This window comes from Neomonachus schauinslandi, chromosome 8 (assembly GCF_002201575.2).
Source record: "Neomonachus schauinslandi chromosome 8, ASM220157v2, whole genome shotgun sequence".
Classification (NCBI taxonomy): domain Eukaryota; kingdom Metazoa; phylum Chordata; class Mammalia; order Carnivora; family Phocidae; genus Neomonachus; species Neomonachus schauinslandi.
Window position 1 is genome coordinate 61864508 of NC_058410.1, and position 25647 is coordinate 61890154.

A 25647-nucleotide genomic window follows, 5' to 3' on the forward strand; every position below is an offset into this window, starting at 1 on the left:
TTTACATCTGTGTTTTTTTGCTTTTTTTTAAATGTAAATCATACCTCTAAGCCATGAGGAAAAAAAAATTTTCTTAAAAGAAATTTTCCCCAAAAGAGATACCATCTTTAGAACTCTAATATATTGGGGATTTAAAATATTATAACACTGATTTTATAATATAATAATTAAACAGTGTATAGAATATAGCTAATTTAAATTGTATATAAGATGATATTAAATTCATGAATTGCTTTTTCACGGACATATCTCATGACTAAGGCAAAAATATTCTTTTAAAGAACAACAATGTCCATGACCTATTTTCAGCAAGAGGTACACACTCACTTTAGCTTGTATGTTAGTATTTTTTTATTTAGATAATCACATGGAATGAGATTTTTCCTCCAAATGTCCATTTTTATATCTTTAATGGTTAATTTAGTTTCCATGCTACTCTTTGGATAATTATGTAAAAAGTCTCAGTCGGTTGTATATATGTGGCACCAAATCACTTAGCAGATAAGTATTCAGTCAAATCTTGAGTTGGTATTACTTAGGATGAAACACCTTTCAGGTTTTGTTTTGTTTTGTTTTGCAAGTGATTCTTTCAGTACCAGGTATTCATGATTTGTATTCTGATTCCCAAACCTATTCCTATCGTCCCTGGAATTCTCAATCAATAAATGTTATCACATCGGTTTCCTAATACATATCGTGTTTTTTAAGGTTTTTTGTTTGTTTGTTTGTTTGTTTTAATTTTTGTCTTTGCCTTTATGCCTTCAGTTATGGAGCTGGGTCAACTGTAATGCCCACAGCTTTGTAAGCAACAAACCTAAATGACAAAAATTAAGAAAGAGAAGGAAGAAGAGAATAAAAAGGAGGAGAAGGAAAACAGACTAAGAATGGCAGAAATTAGCTTCAAACAATGGCGGTGGGAACCCTTGCAGGTTCTACAGGATCTACAGAACACAAAAGATGCTTAATAAAAACAAAACACATAGGTTCTGAGGTTAAACACTCTGGAAGACACTGCACTCTATCACCTGTTTTGAAGTTTTACATGGATTAATATTCTAATATATTTTAAAAAGTTCTGTCAATTTCCCCAGGAAAGAAACAAGTTGAATTTTAATTCCTGTGGTAGGCATGGGGGTACATCACCCAGATCCCCCTTCGAGGAAGCATGTGCTCCCAGCTGCAGGAGGAGCATCCAGCAGACAGCCCCAGCCTTTATCTACTACAGGACAGCACCAATCTGTTGTTTGGGCCAGGAGTCTCGCCACTCTGACACAATGCACGACACTTTGGCAAGCAATCCTTGTTCACTGGTGTCCCTCCAGGTTTGCTCATGCTTCATTCCAGCATGCATGACCACTCCACTTCCTCCTCTGTCCAGTCTTGCTTCCTCCCTTACCCTTCACAAATATTGATTTCCCAAACTCGTTGTCAGAGTCTGATTCTACCCAGCCTGAAACAACTACCACCTAAGAACTTAATTTGAGCACATGATGCATTCCTCAGCACCTGCTTTGGGAAAAGCAGAAATAAGGGTTTGGAGGCAAAACCCCGTTACCAAGACCAATGAACAGGTTGTCCTGAATCTAACCTGAAAATGATTTGACTCTGCCTCTGCATCTGTGTGCTACAGTACAGAAATCAATGGACTTTTCTCTTCTTGACCTCTTTTCAGTCTTTATAATTTTACTGCGAACATCATCTGGAATTTTTTTCTTTTGAATTAGAGTTGTCATTTTGTGGCATGCTTAAGTCCTTACATGATAATACAAATTGATTTTAATAATTAATGTGTTTTCAGTTACTTTTAGGATCTATAACATAAGATTAGATGGCTTGCTCTTTCAGTGAAGACATGATTTCTCATATATCACATTTACACATTTCTAAAGAGTATACATATCATATTCATCCTTGGTACTTTATAATTCTCAGGAAAGAACTTGAACACCGACCCAAAATTCTATTACAATATAAAATATACTCATCACCACGAAAACTACTTTGTATCCTTGTGTCCCTAACTCATCAGTAATTAGATTCAGATTTTAGGGCTCTTAAGTTCACTACAGTATTGTAGCAAGTAACTTCCTGCTTTGATGATTAATTTTTGTTCCCAACTTCATACTTCAGTTTAAAATTTTTTCATTTCAATTCTAAAAAATACAGTATCTAAATATTCATTTTTCACAGTGACAAATTATTATCATGAAATGTGGGACATTTGACCTAAAGTTAAAATATTTTAATAGATATGAAAAGAGTCCAAAAGATAAATCTTTATTAGAACAAATTAAAATTCTTGCATTCTGCCACTTTCCTCTATGAACTTTAATGAAGAAATGAAATTCTTCCTCTTTCCTTATTTTGAAATTCACATAGGCCATGTTAGGACAAGGCAAAGACAACAAGTTGTAAACACAAACTAAGTCTCTATGTAGTGGATTTAAAATATGGTTGCACTTAGGGTTTGAAGTTAATTTTAATGGTCAGTGTTTTAAAGATATGTTTTAGATTTTTCAATTCTGCGGTTTATTTGTGGTTATGTATGAGATGATTTTCTTTCAAATATCTAGTGAACAATTTTACTAATCTGTTTTGACAAATATAATGAGAGCTGTTACCATGGCTAGGTAATAATAGACACATTCTATCTCCAACCTGTATACACATTTATTAAGCATAAACATATTATGCAGAACATATATTTAGAGCTTGTAGTCAAAAGTAAACAAAGAAATGAAAAGAATGAACCCAAAAGACTACCCCCCCCCAAAAAAAACCCAAACAACAAAAATAACCATGATCTTCAACCACAGTACTAGAGTACAGAAAGTGGGGAGGTGACAAATTGCCATTCTCCAGTATCAGGAGAACTTCAGTTGCCTTTCATTTTTGGAGAAAGGGTGGAGTCTAAAAACTTCTAACGTATTTTGTCAGGAGGACAGAAAGGGATGCTAAATGGTTCTTCTCAAGCTTACAGCATACAGTTCTCTGCTGCTAGGTATACCAGTAATTCAGTTCCAAGTAAGCTAATGAAGAAATTAAATCACTTGCTTTTTTCTTGTCTCTTTCTTAAAGAGGTTGCATTTTGTGCTGACAGTGCATAGCTGATAAAATAGCAATTTTTGAAAAGCTTGCTCATTTAGCTACTCTCAGAACCCCTGCTGACATCACTGACATTTTCTCCAAATATGCAAATACTGTAAGTCACTTCCTAAGATGCATGCATATATTTCCAAAAATGTTATTATTTTATGATCAACTAGGCATACATGCAGAGGCAGACTAGCTTGCTGGCTTTGTAATGCCACACTCATGAAATGACTTTTTTTTAAAATGAGGTTTCGTAGGAATCTGTCACAGCCTCGTAGATCTTTAAAGGTGAGTTATTCCTTTTATATAGAGTGGGGGTTATTTTAAGGCCTTCCCATTATATAAACATAAAAATAGGAGTAAAAGCCCATAAGCTCAGCAAACTTAAATACCTGGGTGACAATAGCAATATTATCGTTAAACTCGACACACAACTTTTGAAATACAGTGCACATGCAGTGGGCACGAATACTATCTTATTTAAATGTCTGTATTAAGCACAACCACTCTCTGCTAAAAATGGGGAAAAAACAAACAAGTCATATTCATCAAAGTAATTGTGTAGGTACTTTCAGTACCAAAATGCCTAGAATGAAGGATTGAACTGCTAACGGCAGCAGTGACAGCCATGAATCATGGTAGGCTACTCCGGGGCCTTTACCACCATAAAACAAAAGATGTAGATGAAAAATGCTGCAATTAAGTGATTTGATTTCTGCCCCCTTTTTCCTACTGCATTCGTGCATGGCTGCACAGCAAAGATTGATGGGAAAAATTACTCTACGTGATCTCTGACAGAGCCTTGGAACAATTCTATAAGGGGGAAACATACAAATCAAACCAGCTTTCTTGTATTCAAACAAAATAATACATATAAAGCAAATACTTTAGCCTATATCCAAAGCAGCAAAATTTGCATGTGCACATAAATTGTTAAGAAATGCTCTGCTATCAAAACCAAACTCATGGATTTTCCAGCTAGTTGGGTTATACTGATATTTGTTTAAATAAATATTCAATCAGTACTGCCGAGTGGCATCCTCAATATGTCTGTGCACCAAGAACAAATTACAGATACAAATTTGTGGAGGTAAAACATTCTTATCTTTTATATCAATAAATTATTAATGAAAATACACACAAAATAAAATAATAGAAAATTTCACTGACTATTCAACTCCCCTGTCATTATAGTCATTTAGAGGGACATTTTAAATGGGTATTCACAACTCAGTTGGGGTCCTACAGACAAAGGAACCATACTTGAATGCCAGAGAATATTTTATTGTGGTTGGTATGTACATTTAAAAGATGCTAAATTTGCAACATGCACTGAATAAAACAAACAATACTGCTAATACGAAGAAAGGATAATCCCTATTATCAGAGGCTAAAGTGAAATTATGTGGGTTTCATTTCATGAGGAGAGAAGGTCATTCAATCTCAGTCTGCTGTAAGAAATGTACAGTTAATTTAACTTGAATTCATACAATAGAATTGCCCCTCCATCGAAGGGGGAAAAACATGTATATACTTGACTTTGTTATGAGTACTGAGGTTGTTAATTAAAGGCTGCTAGAATTGTGGAATTGAATTGGGTAAATTCTGACATTCCATCTATAAACCTTTATAAATCTGTCTTTCAAATATTGGGGTGCTTTAAACACAAGCTAGATGAAGATTTTGCAAGACAGTAAACATTTTCAATGTTACTACTGATTTCTGCCTAGTCAGGACACTTTAAAAACATGTTCTACTAGTATTTTACTATGGTTTTTCAGGGAGTTACCCTTAAAAAAATGGGTAGCTATTGCTTATGAGCTTCATTGTTGTGGTTCTTTTATTGTCTATCAAAACTGAAAACCTCAGGGTCCCAGGGCAAGAACTCATTAGTGGATTCCTGACTTTAATCACGGGGAAGTCTGCGAAATACTGGCATGGTTTGATGAAATATCACAGACTTGGAAATCAGGAGACCTGGGTTTGCCACTAATTAATATTAGGTTGAACCTTATGAAATCGCTGTTTTTGTAGGTCAAAAACAGTTGACTATCACAATTACAAGTGGTTCAACATACATTAGTTTGGTATAGGGTAAGCATTCAGCTTCAGTTTCCTCATGGATAAAGTAGGCAAAGTAACTATTTCTAATTCTTAAAAGTAGGCCCTAATGCTTTAGTCAAATTTACATTTTTATCCTTATCTGATGGATAAATAATTCTTACATTTTACCAGTGATCACCAAAACCATCAAATATCACCAATTATTATTTCACTAAGTATTGTAAGATATAATTAAGATATACATTAAGTATCTTAAGTATTTATTTTGTGAGTAATCAAGAATAAATCTAACTCTAGAATAAATTCCTTCAATGAAATTTCCTCAAGAGTTCATTTAATCCTTCCTTTTATAGATTGCTTTTAGTGTATTTATTGGGACACTTGAAACATTCTTGATTTTATATTTAGTAGACCATCACTTTCTTATATAAAGCAAGGAATAGTGGTAGGGAAAAAATCATGTCTGAAGACCAAATGAAAATTTAAACACAATAACAATAAGTGTGCTGTAACTGAACTCAAAATTTGGTTTTGATCATCCACAGTTTTCTTCTACGATGAGACTTTTGGCAAGCAAGTAAATAGTTCAGTGCAGAAAGCTATATTCTATAGAGAACTCTCATTATTACATTGCCCAATAATTTATATTTTGGGGATATAGTTGTGTGTGTGTCAAACCTTGCAAATAAGCATATATTGAAGAGATGGTCAATATAACCTTTAAATATGTGACTTCTCAATAGCAGTACAATTACATTATACTGTGGAAATAAGAAAACCATACTGCTGTCCTAAGAATTTTAGACAGTAGTGTCAATAACAGTATCTACTCAATTAAAAATGTAATATATAAAGATTTTCCTATTCTTTTTATGTTTTCAATAAGGTATAATTGATATACAGTAAACTAAATATGTTTAAAGTATATAATTTGATAAGAGTTGGCATATATCATACATCCATGAAACTATCACCACAATCAACATAACGAACCCATCCAACACACCCAAAAGTCTCTTCATTCTCCTTTGTAATCCCTCTCTCCTGCCCCTCCTCTCCTACTGATCTGTTTTCTGTCACTGTAGATTAGTTTCCATTTCTATAACTTTTATATAAATGAAATCATATAGTATATCTTCTTTTTTATCTGACTTTTTCATTTAGTATAATTATTTTGACACGCATCCATGGTGTTGTGTTTATCAACAGTTCCCTCCTTGTCAATGTTGAGTAGCATTCCATTGTATGGATATACTACATCTTTTAAAATCTATTTACCTCTTGATGGACATTTGGGTCATTTCTAGTTTGGGCTATTACAGATAAGGTGCTACAAACATTCATGTTTTCTCTTCATACTGTTAAAAGTATGAAAAGCCACAGATTGGGAGAAAATATTTGCTAAGCATATATCTGATAATGGACTTGTATTCAGACTATATAAACAACTCTCAAAACTCAATAATAAAAAACAATCCATTAAAAATGGGTAACATATTTGAACACACACCTTACTAAATAAGTTATACAGATGGCAAATAAGTACATATAAAGATGCTCAAGATCATTATCATTAGGGAGATGTAAATTTAAACCACAATATGATACCACCTACTACAATGGATGAAATTAAATCAAAATAAATGGCCAAACTAAGTGTTGGCAAGGAGGTGGAGGAATTAGAAATTTTCATACAACACCAGTAGGAATGTAAACTGTTACAACCTCTTTGGAAAACACTGCGGTGGTTGTTTAAAAAGTTATCACATGATTGGAAATTAACTGTTCTTAAACTGACTTTATTATAAGACTATCATTAATAAGCTTGAGGCTAAGAGAGAAGAACCCTCTTTGCTTGGCATAATCTCCATCAATGTTTACCTCCCCACCCTTTATTGATGGTTTTGAATACCATCTACATACTATTGACTTCCAATTTTATGGCTTCTCCATGGAACTCCAAATTTGTACATCGAATACTTACTTGATTAGCCTCTCAAAAGTAGTTCTCATTTAGGTTTCTCCATCTCTGGAAATAGCATTACTATCCACCTAGTCACTTGACCCAAAATTCTAGGAATCATACTTAATGCCTTCCTTTCCTTCACTCTTCCCCTCATTGTCCTCCGTATCATCAAGATCTGTTGTCTCTTACCTTCAAAATGTGTCCAGAATCTGTCCAGGTCTCTTCATTTCTATTAATACTTCTCTAATCCAAACTTCCATTATCCCTCATTATATTGCTATAATAAAGGTTTAAGAGCTCTATAGCCACACAAAAGCCTAACCTCTACAGTCTATTCTTCCTACAGCAGCCAGAAAACTCTTTACAAAATCCAAATTAAATTATATTACTCCTCTTCCTAAAACCATCCAAATGCCTTTCTTTTGCATTTTCAATAAAATCTAAACTCCATACTATAGCCTAGGTCATCAAAATTCTGGCTGTCTCATACCCGAGTCAACTCTTTCACTGTTTTATACACACTGTCCTTCTTTATGGTTTTCAAACACTCTAAACTCATTCTCACATTTTAGCCTTTCCATCAGATCTCTTCAGTGTCTGGTTCCTTTTTTGTCATTCAGTCATCAGCTCAAATATCATCTCTCTAGTTAATTTTCCCTGACTACTAAATCAAAATTAGCGCTTGTCCATCACCCCTTATACCACTATCTCATTCTATCACCATTGTATCTTAATTAATATATTTTCTTGTGCATTGTCTGTCTCACTTCCTCTATGACATTGTATATATTGTCAAAATATTGAAATCTTGTCTATGTTGTCTACCCTAGAATGCAAAACAGTGTTTGGAAAATAGGGGGCAGTCAATTAATATTTAATGAATTAATTCTCTTTGGAAGATACATTTATGTGGAAGTTAAAGTAATTTTATCCCCAAAATATCACTTTCTTCGTGTTTGTTTTTCTCTTCCTTCCTTTCTTTTTCTTTCTTTCTTTCTTTCTCTTTCTTTCTTTTTTTTTTTCTTTCTTTCTTTCTTTCTTTCTTTTTTCTTTCTTTCACTTTACTTATGAGAAAAAATTCAAAAGCTGAGGTGAAAGAAGAAAACGAGAAAGAGAAAAGCATAATTTGAATGCAAAATTTTGTCAAAGAATAATAGTTCTTATACCTTTCATTTTAACTAACTGGAAGGTTAGGGAACTGTCTCTTGATATGGCAACCATTCTGGGGAAGAACACTAAAGAATAAAGCAGGCATTCATACTACAGTCTTCTGTCTCCATTAATCAAGTTTATAGCAGCTACATGTAACACCACCAGATGTTGGGATTTTTAGTGCCTAGAAAATCTTGACTTTGTACCAGACGCCCACTAACTGTGTGCGTGGAGAGGGGGGCTGGGGGGGGGCATGGCAAATTACATTATTGCTCTGTAATTCACAAGGGTTTAGAGGTTCTTTGATCAGCTCCCATAGCCCCAGAAACAAACACTCCCTTTGAGTAGGTGCTCTCTAGGAGCTTTGGATGTCACAGGATCTTATCAAAGGAATAAAAACAACAGAACCCTACAAAAACTAACTTTTCATTTCCATGGATGATAATGCATAGTGGTGACACTGTCCTGGAAAGTCAGTACCTTCCTTTCAAAATGGTAGTTAGTGTGGCATTCAAAAGAAAATAAAATGGCCCTATCAAGCATAAGATTTGAAAAATGGAACCAGCAAAGTCAGTGAACCTAAGTGACTCATTGGCCATGATGGAATCTTTAAGTGAAAAGCCTCCTTGAAGTACAGCCGGCCACAGAGCACACATGCTGCAGTGAAGAGGTGGGAAATGCAGAGCAGGTACATGCAGTGGCCACAGGAAAAGAGCAAAATAGATACAAAGCAAGTCCAGAGACAGTGTCCTCTTTGAGAGAAAGTGGTGAGAGAATAGTGAAGGATGTCCATTTAATATGCCATTTCCAGAGAGAAATTGTGTAGGGAAAAGTGGAAGAAGGTAAAGGGCTAGCAATAAATGCAGCAAAAACCTGAACTGTTAAGAATGAAACACTGAAAAAATAATCTGTAAATTTCCTCCTGCCCCATGTGGGAAAATGGGCAAGATATACTGATGAAACCAAGCTTTCATTGCATGGGGAGCATTTAAAAGGAGGAATTAGCACCTATACTACACAATGTAGTTATGGTCAACTTAACTGATTAATAAATATGGTCATTAGTTTATATATGGTGTACAATCTGTTTATCCATTACATAAACCCATATTTTTAAATTTAAGCTTCAATTTATAAACCTTCTCAGATAATTGGCTATTTCCAATAAAGTAGAGCTTTGAATACCAATCAAGTGCCATGAAGAAAGGGCAGACTATTCTTGGTTTGATCTGCTATAACTTCCCTGACAGAGTGGATGGAAAAGAGGAGAATAAACTGGAATATTGAAAAGGCATGAGCATAAATGAACAAAATGAAAAGTACAAACTACAAATGAAGTAGATGATGTTTCTTTCCTTTCATATAGGACCAACAGGGAGTATCTTATAGGAAGTACCAATAGGAGTAGGAGAAAGTAGATAGGTTTTTCTTAGGGGCAGAAAGTAACCTAGACTTTCCGGGAGATTGAGAAATTTTTTCTTTTCTCCTGGGCTTCTGAGTGCTAATAGAAGAAAGAGAAAACTAATCTAATCAGCCAGAATAAAAGAATATTAAAAGAAAAGATATGTCAATCATTGATACAATATCTAGAAAATAACAATTTTAAACACACACAAAATCTTATGCCTTTTTCCCATAATCTCTGAAACAAGATTCCCAAAGAATTATCTGTGAGAATATCTTTCTCTCAGATTCTTTAGCAAATATGTTCTGACTTTATCTTTCAGAGAGAAGTCTTTTAAAAGATAAGCAAGAACCGGGCGCCTGGGTGGCTCAGTCGTTAAGCGTCTGCCTTCGGCTCAGGTCATGATCCCAGGTCCTGGGATCGAGTCCCACATCGGGCTCCCTCCTCGGGGGGAGGCCTGCTTCTCCCTCTCCCCCTCCCGCTGCTTGTGTTCCTGCTCTCACTATCTCTGTCTCTGTCAAATAAATAAATAAAATCTTTAAAAAAAAAATAAAAATAAAAGATAAGCAAGAACCTAAAATATACCAATTAAATCTACTTATCTCTCTATTTACATCTGTCTATCATTTATCTATCTAAAAAAAAAAAAAAAGCCTAATTCTTTTAGAAATCAGATAGCTACAAAAACCAAAGGGGTAATATAGAATTCACCTAGAGTTGGAGAATATGAATATTGATTTAGGAAACATAAATCAAACAAGAGCAAAAATTATCTTGGTTTCTACAATGGTCTACAAAAGCTCCACATTGCCTCAATTCATTTTCTTTTTTTTTTTTTTATACAGTAAACTCACACCAATTCAGTCAATGATGTAAAAAAAATTCAATATTCACTCAACAAACATTTATTAAAAATTTCCTTTGTAAAGGATATGCTTGGCCCTATGCTCAGAGCCATCATTCCTTTGGAGAGCAAGAAAAGAACTTTGATCATGTTCTATATTCTGTAAACTGAAATATAACATTCATATTCCCAATGTGGATATGAAGCCCCAAGAAAAAATTATAGTTTTGATCTCAGATTATCCCTCAAAACTATTTAGGCTTTATTTTTTTAATGCATTCTGATATCTAAAATTTAAAGTCTTTGGTAACTTCAAATAGATTTAATGAAACAATATGTTATTCAATTAGTTTATTTTACTATATTTTATCCAAGATATTCAGAGTACTATTTAGTACTTTGTTTAAAGTGTAGAGACTTTGTTTGTTTTAAAGTGTATAGACTGAGGGGTTTAATAACAAGAAACTTCTTTCACTAAAAAACAAAACTATGGCTAGTTTCATTATAATATGATAGGTTGTAGGATATAATTACTACTTTTAAGTAACAATTTGTACTCTCTCAAATACAGTTCTATGAGTTAAACAAATTTCCTTTATTTAAGTAAAATTTTGTTTATTCTTTTTATCATCAGGTCTACAGGTATATTTAACTATAGCCTGTATTTCACTTGGAAAAAGTCAAGAGTTTGCAATTATTTTTAGCAAAAATAATTAACTTCCTTAAAAACAATTTCCCCTTTTTTTCCTAAATAAATTAAACACAAAGAACTCTAAATAATTAGTCTACAAAATACTGAAATTTTTAAAATAACAATTATCTTTGTCTTCCTTCACATAGTGCAAAGATACTATGACTAAATTCATTGATTCTAGAATAATACATTTAAATTATAAAATACAGGTACATAATTTGTACACCTGAAGTTATGAGTGATAGATTAGCATTATTATTAAAGATTTACACATACCTTGGACAAGAAATATTAACAACATTAATAGCTACCATTTATTATGTGCCTACTAAGTCCCAGGCCTTATACCAGGCCTTTTGCATATATCATTATTAACAGTCACAACAGCCCTGCAAGGTACAGGTTCTTTTTTCATTTTTACAGCTGGTGCAACGGTGCTTCAGTCTGGGGAAGCACTTGCCTGAGGACAAACAAGTGGAAGAGCTAGAATTCAAACTCAAATCTCTCTCACTTCTGTCTAAAAGCTTTGACTATATCCATTGATGATAAATTATGTGCAAATATGCTCCCTAATTTTTCTAAATTCAGTATCAATTAACACCTTTTCAAAAGGAATATCTGACAACAAACCAACCACTGGCTTCATTAAGGTACTGAGACATTTGGAGACCATGTTGCTGATACTAACGATGCCCGAAGTTTGAATTTTAAAACTTCATTGTTTGTAGTATAATCGTGTTAGTTGAGACAGAAGTGATTTCAATTTCATTTTCAAACATCTGTTTAAGGCTGCTTTTGAAAAACAAGGGGTAGCTGTACTGTGATAACTACTGTGTAATATCCAGCCCAAAGCAGAGTTACACTTCTGCTTAATAATAAAAATACACACATTTACTGAATGCTTACTGTGGGTGGCTAAGTGCTTCAAATGCATTATTTAACTTTCACTATAACCCTGTAAGAAATACTATTATCAAGATTTTTCAGGTAAATAAACTGAAGCACAAAGGCATTAATCAGTTCACCCACAGCCAAATAGCTAAGAAGTTTAGACTAGTTGAGACTCCACATTTGCCCAGCTCCAAAGTCCAACAGGCACCACTCTGCTTTCCTGCACTGATATAGTGGTCTTTGGGAGTGGACATTCAAAACATTCAAGGTTCCACACAAAGACGAAGGTATGGGCCTATCATCATACGTCATCCTACGTATCAGCAGGCAATGGAAGAAAGGCAACGGCTGCAGCCGTGTCTTGCTTTTGCCTCCTTTAACTCAGTGAGAATTCATTATTTCATTTCAAAAGTGAATAGTGTGTATTAGGTAATCTCTAAGATCCACTAAAGCGATAAGATTATTAAGATCCTGTTAATGCATTTCATTTATGTAACTGAACAGTGCTGCTAAGAATATAACCAAAGGTTTATTGTTGTTTTACTATTATTTCTACTCCTCATCATAGGCATTACAGAGGTTTTAAGGGTGACCAGACTGGAATCATGGAAAGCTGGATCCTGTCCCCACTCTTCTAAGGCAGGTGTGACCTTGGGGAAGAGGCCCAACCTGTCCATGCTTCAGTTTGTTAATACATAACATAAAGAAAATACTAGTACTTATTCTAAAGGATTGCATGAGGGGAGAATAAATGTAAACGTGCTTGGCACAGAGTAAACTCAAGAAAAGTTAACTATTATTATTTTTGTTATTATATTGTGAAATGGTGAGGTTATGTTATTCAATATATGTTAAATCACTATAAAAATTACGAAAACATAATTAAGGCAAAATATTCACTGCTAGTGTTCTCTGAGAATTTTAAAATTCTATTTATATACGTATATATGTGCAGGTATATTATACATATATGTGTGTGTATGTATATGTACTTATGTGTACATATGTATATACACTTACACATTTACCTGGTGTTAAACATCTACTTAAACATTCAATTTTTATGTGCATTTTGGTCTCTTTTTTTCCCAGTGTTTTTAGATGGCATGGCTGACAAGATCAGCCTCAGATTTAGATAGAATGATAATATGCAAAAGCACACAGAATTCTCACATGTATAAATGCTGTCTAGTTATTTTAAAACATTTTGTGGAAACTCCTAAAGTGGTAGGGACGGGACAATGATGCATCAACTGAATTAATCACTATCATCACTCTTCTAAAGAAAAAACAAAGCAACTTCAGCACACTCAATCATCATGAACATGAAGAGAATGGAGCCGCATAAAACCGAGGCTGGGTCCCCATTCTCTGGTAGGCAATGTTAAAAATTTGCAGCCACTGATGACTTGCTCCACAGTTCCCAAACTCTGAAACCCCTATTTATAAATATCACAAAGGGGTATTTGGTTCACTTGCATGTCTGCTTTTTATGTGGTTTTTGTTTGTCACCCTACAAATGGAAAAGCAACTGTTTAACTGAACTGTGGAAAGCCCTGAAACCATACGTTCGAGCCTATCAATGAAGAATTTTATCTGTTGGCAAGAGTTGAAATGACACAGATATTAAGCATCAAAGACGCACGGTGGAGAAAGGTAGCTTTCTTTTCTTAAATGCTGGCAATTCTAAGATGTGAAGCTAAGCCTCACCAAAACTCACACACAAATATAAGAGCAAATCTATGGCTTCAGGCTTTTTGTACTTCTCCATAGATACCAGTGCTTGCCAGTAATCCAAATGCATTTCTGCCCTATGTATTGTTAACTCAAAAATAACCCAGATACCAAAAATGTCTTTATAAAGGGCTATAAGGAATAAGGAATAGCCTCCACATTGACTGGCTTCAGCAAGAACATGAAAAAGTAATATCATCAGTTAATCTCAAGGGCTCATATATTCCCATAACCGTTTCATTAACCGCTGTCTTGTATTTTTCCATGTAATTTATTTTAAAAACAGAAAAGTTAAATAACAATTGTATTATTGCTGGCAGGAAATATATGTTAAACAATACGGTTGAGGCCACTTATAAATAGATTAGGAATAAATGACTGATACTATGGATTTTTAAAATATACATTATTTTACTTTTTTACATATGTATGCCATATCACCTTATGAGATATTTTTCCTTTCTATAGAACACTTTGTAAATTTTATCCTATAGATCAATGTTGGGCTTGCCACTGCAGACCACAAACAAACAGAATACTGCAAAGATGGGATATGCTGAAGCAGCAGCTATTAGTAATTTCTCATATATGTGTGTGAAAGGAGAAAAAGAAAAATGGCTTAGTGTATTCTAGTTCATTCATAGAGCTTTGGGAATTAATTACATTTATATTGCTCAACACTAACAGTGAGGATCAAGAGACAAATGTGGGGGTATAAATATAAGAAGTGAGCCTATTATTTTATGTTTGCCTTCCATGTTTGCCTTCTATATTTGTAATATTTATACCTTTATCATATGTGTACATTTCATATTCATGTATCATATAGATCTGTATACATATGTATTATATATTCATGTGATGAAAGCTCTTTCCATATATTAGAATGAGGAAAAGTAAAGGCAAATAAGTCACTTCTAAACAAAATCATCACCAAAATATACTGCATATGTTCTATCTGGAGATTATGATTCAAATTATAGATATCAGAGATAGCAACGGTCTTCTGTTTACACCATGTGAAACAGCAGAGAGATGATCACTTAGCTTTTGTTTTGGTTCCAATTCATTTTTTTTTCAAGAAGTGTAATTAAAAACTGCATTAATGCCACCAATTATGGCCTCCAAGGGACCAGAAACCCCATGTTACTCCGTGATGGAACACAACTGAGCTGCAAACATCCATTTACCATTATAATACTCATTAATCCTGCCAAAAACAACTCATTACGGACCTCAAGGAAATCATCTCTTAGGCAAACACAGCACAGAATCTGTCATTGCATTCCTCACAGCCAAGTGACAGAGATGGAAACTGTTCAATGTCACTTATTTATGAAGCTGGAAACTCTGATTTCATTTTTTACCATGCTAAGACCTTTATGTGCAAGAACTGAGCTAAACTCTTACCCTTTAAATAAAGTCTTAAGAAAGAAGTAGTTTGACTTAAAATCTCAGTAATCTCAACCTGAAAAATTTCCCTAACCTACCTCTCAAATGCTTCCAGAATCCAATCTCACCTTATTGGATATCAACACCATCAATATTTTCCCTCCCAAATCCCACCACATCCATTGTCATCTTTCTGACTAGAAATAAAATGAAATACAAACCCTCTCTTCAGTCAACTGAATATATTCAAATACATTTGTTCCTTTTTCTATCCCCAGATTCAGGGAAGTGCTGCACTTAGCAAGATCTTTCTGAATGCTTATTGTTGATTTGGTCACTGTTCATGGGCAAGTAACCTTAAAATACCCTCCAGCAAAAAAACAGAGTTGTCAATTATCATTTGATAAACAATTACAGCAAAGATAAATGATTGGAGGGGACATTCATTTAACATGGACAATCCTTCTGTTTCAAGATCAAGAACCATTTTCTTTCTTCTCAATGCTGCATTTCCTCTGATATTTCAGGAGTCTTTGCCTGAGCAGAAATTAAATAAGATGTCTGAAAGGATGTTCTAAAATAAGCTTAGATATAAAACTTATAAGCTAACTTGAAAATATTTGATTATGCTCAGTTGTTGTTGTATACAGAACCTGAAAGAGAGGAAGAAAAATTTGTAAAAAAAATTGGAAAGAAGTGAAAGTATGTGAAAGTATGCACTATCTGAAATCTAATAAGTGGCTATATTTAATCAAGATTGTTTTCTTAGAGTTTAAACTAAACATACTTCATTTATTTTTAAAAATGTCTTCTTTCATATAATTTTAAGGGAATGAATAGCAAAATTAGTTGAAATTGAATCAATAGCAAAATGAGGCTTTTATGACTTCCTTCTACATACAAATTCTGAATGGATTTTAATCTTGAAAAAAAGGTACAAAACAGATTGCCCATGCTCTCACAGAATCCAAGAGTTATTTGCTCAATTGTGAACCTTCTAGGTTATAGAAGTCTTCTTTTAGACCCCAAGTCCTATGAGAACTCTGTTCTTTACACACAACATAGTGCTTAGCATTATGTGGAAGATAATCGTTAAGTGTTTAGTGAATGAACAAACCGTTGAACTTTACCAGATAATAGTCTGAGAACTTGCAAATACCTATGTTTTATCACTGCTGTAGTCTTTTTTTCCTCTCCTATTCCAAGATGGATTGGTTTTATATGTTAAGTTCTAAACTTCTTTCTTTGAGGAAGTGGGTAGTGTTATGAGCAGGGAGCAGAAGTCTTCAAAACTTAAGGGAAAAACCCCACAACCTGGCTTTTTTTTTTTTAAGATTTATTTATTTGACAGAGAGAGAGACAGCGAGAGCAGAAACACAAGCAGGGGGAATGGGAGAGGGAGAAGCAGGCTTCCCGCGGAGCAGGGAGCCCGATGCGGGGCTCGATCCCAGGACCCTGGGATCATGACCTGAGCCGAAGGCAGATGCTTAACAAATGAGCCACCCAGGCGCCCCCACAATCTGGCTTTTGTTAGTAGAAGAAAGCTTGCCTACTGAGATAAGAAGGAGTAAGACAACTGAAAAAGAAATGAGCATCTTGGCCTGAGTCTTGTCCTCAGCTTTTGAAACCTTGATTTACTCACTGCATCTAAGATCCTGGATGAGGAATTACTCTGGACGGCTTAAACTATTAGAAGCTGGAAGCTTTGCCCAGAGCTGGATAGGAGCAGAAGAGCAACCTGAGGGCTGACCTAAAGTCATCTGTACCTGTACCTGCAATGTTGGAAAAGCATTTCTGACCATGCCAAGAGCTGATTGCCCTGCTAGGGCAAGTAAAAGAAAGCCAGAGAAGGAACTTTTGGCTTAGGATGCAACTCACCCATCCCACAATGTGTCTGGCCCCTGATAAGACCAGGATCTCTTCATGATGCCACTATAGGCCTGGACATCAGAAACCTCAAGTGTGAAATACGACTTTCAAAAAAGGAACATGAAATTTCCTGTACTCTAGGTTCGTGGACCAAAATTAATACCAATACAGAGTGAATGCTGAAAATGTCATACTATTATTCCTTGCTAGTAGAATTTCAATATGGATCTCAGTTTCTCAGACTAAAAGCTGATCAAGTTGTAAATGGGAGTGAAGTCTGGCTGGTAATTCCATCTCCTCTGCAAACTACCAGCAAATAACTAGCTGTTTCTTTGATGGCATCTTTGTTCAGGATAGGCATCAAGTTAGATGGGAGGACATATTTTTCCTGTTTTGTTTTCAAATCATGAGGTGGGATGAGCAGGGAATCCTCAGTATAGTGCTAATTATGTATTATTAGGTACTAAATCTGGATTAGATGTTTTATGAAGTAAAATGTGGAAGGTTTTCCCAAAAAATTAGTATTTTTCGTGTGTGAAAAATGAAATGGCTTTAAATCTAACATACAAATGGAAGTGGACCATGTTCAGATGTTCATCACATTCACATTCTAAGAAGACTTTTCTTTTGGAAGCTACAGGGGCTTTTTCTTAGGCAATTTTCTGTGAAGTAAACTTCAAAATAATTTCAACATACTAACTTTTAAATGTCCTTTTCATCTTTTAAATTGTTTTTTACAGGAGGAAACTTATCCCAATATCTGTGGCTATGTATATTTAACCCAAGTTAATGTGGAGAATACCAATCATAATAAATAAAAATAATGCTTCGTCTGCTATATTTCACGTTTCAAGAATATTGATGTGTAGAAAAATAACTCATTTACAATTTGTAAGCGAGCATTCTTTGGAATTAGAGTAATCAGGGCATGTATGAATGTTCAAAGTATCAAGTGCCATGTGGTTCCCCGGGTACGAATAGAGGTCTTCCAAATCTCTCCAAGATGTGGAATATGCACTGTCAAAAACGCCAGCTAATCTCTTGATGGCCCAGACCAATGTAGAAAACTCTGTCACTTTGGGAAATTTAAAAAAAAGTATCTAACATTTTGAAGTGTCACCCTCAAGGTGTTGCAGGAGGATACAAACATTTGCATGTATTTATTTAGCTTAATGTATGTTTTCTGTTAAGAGCTCCAGGAATGACAAAGAACTCCAATTGCATAAATAACACATACAGTAAATGACCCGTCAATGCATAAAGATGCAGATGAGAGTGAAAACATACCAAGAGGGAGGGAAGACCATAGCAATCAGACAACAAAAAGAAATAAAAGGCATCCAAATGGGTAAGGAAGAAGTAAAACTTTCATTATGCCAGATGATTTGATAGTACATATACAAAAACCCTAGGGGTGTCTGGGTGGCTCAGTCACTTAGGCATCCAGCTCTTGGTTTCAGCTCAGGTCATGATCTCAGGGTCATGAGACTGAGCCCTGTATCTGGCTCTGCACTCAGCGGGGAGTCTGCTTGAGATTCTCTCTCTCCCTCTCCCCACCCCCACTCTCTCTCTCTCTAAAATAAATAAATATTAAAAAAAAAAAACTCTAAAGATTCCACCAAAAAGCTAGAATTGATAAATGAATTCAGTAAGGTCACAGGATACAAAATCAATATACACAAATACATTGCATTTCTAAATAATGAAGCAGCAGAAAAAGAAGTTAAGAAAACAATCCCATTTATAGTTGCACCAAAAAAAAAAAAATACCTAGGAATAAAAAGGGAGGGACGGAAAATCTACCATATCTTTAAGCTAGAGCAAAAAGATTTGTTCAAGAACTTGTTTCCAGAAGTCTTTGAAGACCAGGTATACTCACAATCAATTGACTGTTAATGTAAAACTCATACAGTAAATGCACATAGGTTTCAGAACTGTTTAGGGTTATTTCATTGATAATATTACTACCCGAGCCAAGTTAAAACAATGTACACTTTCATTTTAGGGAAGAATCGCTAAGCAATTGCTGCGTTCAGTTTCCCAATTCAAGTAGTTACTCCCCTTGCACATTTCCCCAGCTTAGCTTACTACATGCTTCATTCTCATCATTAAAGCAACCCAAAATAGAGCAACAATTATGAATGTTGCTATAAAATGTATTCAAAAACAGGCTGGAAAGTAATTATTAACTATTTGCTGAATTATTCCGTTTAAATTTTAGATCTTCCTTTGATGAAGGTGTACTGTGTCCACCTGGATTGACATATAGAATAACACTCCTCAAGATTTGATTGCATATGGACCCAGGACTTATTCTGATGTGACTTCATTCAGATTGTTTCTGACCCTTTTTCTACTTTCACACATCACTGTAAACCCAAGCTCATGTTTGCAGGTGCTAGTTTCTCTTCTACCCTGGGACAGCCAATTGCAAAAACCATGATAATAACATATAGATCTCTGACTGACATATATCTCAATAATATATTTTGAATGCCTGTGGCATATTACTTCTAATGACATTAACTAGCTGATTTTTCCATCTTCAATGATTTAATGCTACAAAAATGATAACCTATTGTCTGATATTTCTTTTTATTGTTTTTATTCAACTGCCAGACTCATAATATGGCAATCCCTAACTCATTTTGTGTTTGGTGATATAGGTTACTCATAACATGTAGACCCCAAAATATACCTTGTTAACGAAGAAAAGAATTGTGAAAGAGAAGCTATAAAATTTCAAATTATTTTACTACAAAGATTTATCTTACTAGCAAAAAAAAAAAGGTTATCACATGTTTCTTCTGAAATGTTTCCGAATATGAGACAAAAATATTATACAATAAAGCAACCCTATAATAATGGAAGATCTTGGCACTGTCTCTGAGAAAATTAAAGGCACAGTGTCAAAATCTAAAAGTACAACCTACCCTAGATGTGGTTTTGGCACAACAGGTTCTATGATGTAAAAGACATGGGGTGAATCACAAGGCAATGTCCACACAACCTAAGGCAATAAACAAGTCATGAAAATTAGAAATTTGTGAAATTCCAACCTAGAAACACCCACCAAGCCAATCCTTGGCTGGAAACTACAGAAGAAAGTTACAGATATTTTCTAAATTCTGGAGATTTTAAATATTTAGTAACTCAAATGCTCTATAAAAAAAACTAAGAATTTTAAATAATTTTCAAAATTTGTGAAATGAATTTTTAAACTGAATGTCTCCCACATCCCTGAATCTTTTGTGTTTCCTTTGGACTGTTTATCAGGCACAAAGTAGGGGCTCAATAAAGGATGAATGGATTAAATTGAACTGTAATGAGAGAATGCAATTAATTAAATATAACAGGAGGCATAGTAGAATTTTGGCTAAAAGTAGGCATCTTGTGATTTTAGTATTGGCTCTTCCACTATTTTGCTGTCTGACCCTCAGTTAATTGCTTAGCCTCTTTAGAAAGCAGTGTATTTATCTGTTAAATGGGGATCATTATACTTATTTGTTAAGTAAAAGATTTAGAGCATTAATTTATATACATATCTCACATAGTAAGAGCTCAATAAATGTTATCTAGAATCATCATTATTTTGGGGGTTTTCAAAGAATAAAAATACATACATCCATAGTAGACTTGGAATATGCAGGATTTAAGATGCTTTGCTATAATAAATAGGATATAGCTTTTTTTTTTTTTTTAGAGAGAGAGAGAGAGAGAGAAAGGGTAGGGAAGGGGGAGAGGGAGAGGGAGAGAGAGAATCTTAAGCAGGCTCCACACCCAGCTCGGGGCCGATGCGGGACTTGATCTTACAACCCTAAGATCATGACCTCAGCCCAAATCAAGAGTCAGACACTTAACCAACTGAGCCACCCAGGCACCCCTGATATAGCATTCTTTATTTCAGAATTAATATTCCAAAGTTTTATTTTTATTCCCTAACTTAGGTGTACTAAAATTTCAATCAATCAACAAATGCTTATTAACTACCTTCTATGAATACAGAAACAGCAGTAAATATTTTATAAAGATATATATAATCTAAATTATCAAATAAAACAATAATGGGTAAGGTCATTTGAAGGAACTCTATGTACACTTTTAGAGGAAACATAATTTTAAAAAGTCACTAATGCAATTAATTTGTAGAGCAACTAAATATTGTGTATCATGCTATCTTCAAGTAAGTATTACTCAAAGGATATCAAATCTAAGAATAATTGTATTTGAAAGAGCATGGAAGAGGCAAGATGATGCCCCAAGGTTTATATGTAGTTTCCTCAAGAGCCTACAGCTTTGAAAAAGAGTTTTACTAATCAGAAATCTGAATGTTGCATTATTATGTTATGTTGATATTATTAGTAGATGTGTCCTTTTACTAACACAGTGTCTTGGAGATGATACACTAGAAGTTTAGTTGACATGGACACCAGTAGACTGTCAGAGGATATGTCATGTGCACACCAGTGAACTAGCTCTTCAAGCGTGTCCCTGGATAGAGGGTTTGAATTGTTTCCTCTGCAACACCAAGAAGACTGACTGTTGGGGAGTGAATAAGAATAATTCTATTCTCCCCTGGGATCATCACAGAGATGAATGAGTTCTCCATCCTGAAGCAGATAAAGAATTAAAAGATGCTTTAAGCAGATGCTTAAAGATGCTTTAAGAATTCCCTGAAAAGAAAGGGGGAAGAGGGAACCTGGCTGAGCAAAGCAAACCATGGTAGCTGGCAGCAGTGTAAGGAGTTCCTCAGAATGGAAAACATTCTAGGACTTGGAAGGATCCCGTGGTTCTGAAATTGATGAGGTATTCTGAAATTTCATTTATCCTTGGAACCTCAGTATTGGGCTATATATAGTAAAATTGTCAAGGCAGCAATTTCTTCTTTCAGCTTTTACAAGGAGTTACAACTTTCATGTAAAAGAGCTAGATCTTAATCCAATAATGCTGGGTTAGTTTCTTTTCCAAAGTTAAATATTATCTCTAACATAGTCCTATCAGTTCAGACATTGACACAAAAAAAGCCAACCATATCACTCATGGTGCTTTTCTTAGTGTCTTAATGTTACTTCACAGATTCAAATGCTTTGGTCTGTTTCATGATTAAAAGCTAATCATTTCTCCCCAATGCTCTCTAATTGTTCCCACTGTATAGAATACAGCAAGAAGCTAAATATTAAAAATGTGCCTTTCTTTTTTTTAAGATTTTTTTTTATTTGACAGAGAGAGATAGTGAGAGCTGGAACACAAGCAAGGGGAGTGGGAGAGGGAGAAGCAGACTCCCCGCCGAGCAGAGAGTCTGAATCCTGAGGCTCGATCCCAGGATTCCAGGATCATGACCTGAGCGGAAGGCAGACGCTTAATGACTGGGCCACCCAGGCACCCCTAAAAATGTGTCTTTCAATAAGGTGTCTTAATAACTAAAAATAAGCTTTTGGGGGGCACCTGGGTGGCTCGGTCAGTTGAGCATCCATCTCTTGATTTTGGCTCAAGTCATGATCTCAGGGTTGTGGAATTGAGCCCCGCACTGGGCTCCACACTCTGCAGGGAGTCTGCTTGAGATTCTCCCCCTCACCCCCTCTCTCTCTGCCCCTCCCCCACTAGATTGCTCTCTTTCTCTCTCAAATGACTAGGTGAATCTTGAAAAAAATAAAAATAAATAAGAAATAAAAATAAGCTATTTGGTTAGTAGTACTTCTATGATGAAAAGAGACTGAGAAAATTAAAGATTCATAATAGCTGAATATAAGAAAATATTTTGAATGATCTTTTGATTTATGGTCTTTAGGACTAAAGGTTATTGACTCAGTGTAAACTTTCAAACACTAAATTCTTAAGTTGCAAAGCAATACAAAGTCTAATAGCTTTAAAGATCTCAAAAAGGCCTTTTGCTCATGATATATGCAGCACAGTAAAGTAACAAAAATATAGATCTGTCCATCTAAATGAATGAAACATATACAGTGAAGTTGTACTATCTGATGCCAGATATTGATTACTGAGAACATAATGAATTATATGATCTATAAGACCATAATCCTGTTATTAATCTGCCTTTCAGGTCATAATCACATACACTTCAAAACACTAAGCCAAATAGCATGAGTTCTTCAATTGAATTTAAATTATTGAAATTATATACAAATTAATGCTTGCAATTATCCTATGAAAACGGAATGCTTTTAAATGCCTGGCATCAGTCTGACTTTAAGGAGGTAGAAACATCATCTTCTCTGTATTGATCAACTTTGTACAAGTAAAAACATTAGCATGTTTGGATTTTAAAAGGTCCATCTACATTTGTTATCTTCCCCACCAAGACAGATGTTAAAAATAAACTTTAATACTGATAATGTATCCATTATGCTGCTCCCAAAAGATAACTTTTATTTACTGCCTTGGAAGATTCCCAATACTAGTAGGTTATTAATTTATGTTAGTATCCATTATTACAAAGGTGAACGTGTATTTTATCATTAATTTACAGCTAGTGAATTGGAAAATTCAGTATTGCTTTTATGAATTTCTAGGTCCTCTGGTCCAACTCTGTGCCTTTAGCAGGACTTCTCCAAACCACACCACTTAGAGGAATATCTACTCTGTTTGAAAGGTTTATAAAAGTATGGCTCATTGCAACTTTATTATTTGAAATGTTAATGATACTACAATATAATTTTTCTTTCTTTCTTATACTCTTGTTGCCTCCTGGTCATCTGCCTAGGTTAGGGAACAAAAAATTAAAATGAACATCAAAATTCCACAAAAAAATGAAAAACTTTGTTGTGCTCACATTTTCCTCAAAAAGTTCAAATTTTCATTTAAAAAATTTTTCCATACTTTGTTTCATGACTTGCTCTCAGAACCAAATAATTTGAAGGCTATTTGATTATTTTACTATTTATGATCTGTATTGCCTCAATTCTTTTTCTCTTTTTGGAACACAGATTTACTTAGAGGCAATATAGTAAAATTTCACCTTTTTGTCACAAAGCTGGGATTCCCACAGTCTCTTATGACAACCAATTATTGGGACCAATAATATCTGCTGTGGAATTTCCCCCCTAGATCTGTTCTGCAGGTTAGGACTTTTTTTTCTTATGCTGTGCAGATAAACAATTGGTTGTGATAAGAAACCTCCATACTTTTAAAGGTCAATAGAATTTCAATCAGCCAGTTTTTAACTTTACTCCATTTCTAGTCACTTTACACAGCTCCTAGCCTAGTTTTTTTTGTTCTGAGTAATATGGAACTTTATTTTTTTTTTTTTACAATGCATGTAAGACATACTGACTATACTAAGAGTATTGCTTCCAGATTTCTGATAATGAATTCACCATGAATCCCCCATTCACTATTATGGATTAATATGAAACTAATCAATGTTTCTATTTGCATTTTCTGCAAAATAATGTATTATAAAATCAATTATGGTGTAACATATTTTATTTGGTAGCAAATGAACTCATGCTTAGAGTATTATTGGTGGCTACATTTTTCTCTTGGAAATTTAGAGATAGGAAATACAAGTCAATAAGATATAGGAGAAGATACGTGAATGATCATTAAATTAGAAAAATAAAATGGTATCATGGATTTTTCATGATAAAAACAAGTGAAAGTAAATATCTAAAATAATCAACAGTTTTGGGGCACCTGGGTGGCTCAGTCAGTTAAGTTTCTGACTCTTGATTTCAGCTCAAGTCATGATCTCACAGTTGTGAGATCGAGCCTCCTGTTGGGCTTGGTGCTGAGCATGGAGCCTCCTTAGGATTCTCTCTCTTCCCCTCCCTCTGTCTCTCACCCCACTCAACCTCTCTCCCTCTCTCTCAAAAAAAGAAAGTAAAATAATCATGAGTATTTTAACCTGAAACACCTAAAAGATGTTAGAAGGTAAGAAGAAAACATGTCTTACTTCATTTATTGACAGATCAAAGGACAGAACTTTGACATGTCATTTATTGACAGAGAAAGGAATACAAGCTTCACAAGAGTAAGAATTTTGTCTAATTTATTCACTGATCTATTCCCCAGTACCTAGAACAGTTTGACACTTGGTACTCACCCAACAAATATGTGTTGACTGAAAGGGAAGTAGATTTTTCTAATGGAACATTTTTTGCCTATTCTTCCAGTCTCTTCCTTTGCTCTCTCTCAGCTCCTGTATATTGGATTTATTTTAGTCTCACTTTTTTTTTTTTTTAAATCTCTGAGCTGCTTCCATCCTCCTCTTCCACCTAAGTAACTGTTCTTCACTCTTTAGGTTTCAGTTTTATAGTCATTACCTTAGGGGAACTTTCCCTGACACAACATGCCAGAATAGTTTCCTCCTAGTTTTTGCTCTCATATCATCCTGATTTCCCTTTCAGTGAAATTCCGCAGGTGAGCAATTATTGCCTTAAAGCTTGTGCTTCTCAACTAATTCCATGAAAGAATGTTATATGCCTTGCCTAGTCTCTGTTCTAATTCCAGGGCCAAATGCCTGGGACATAGTAGGTGTTCAACAAGTACATGGTGCCTAAATAGATGAAGGATGGAAGGGAATA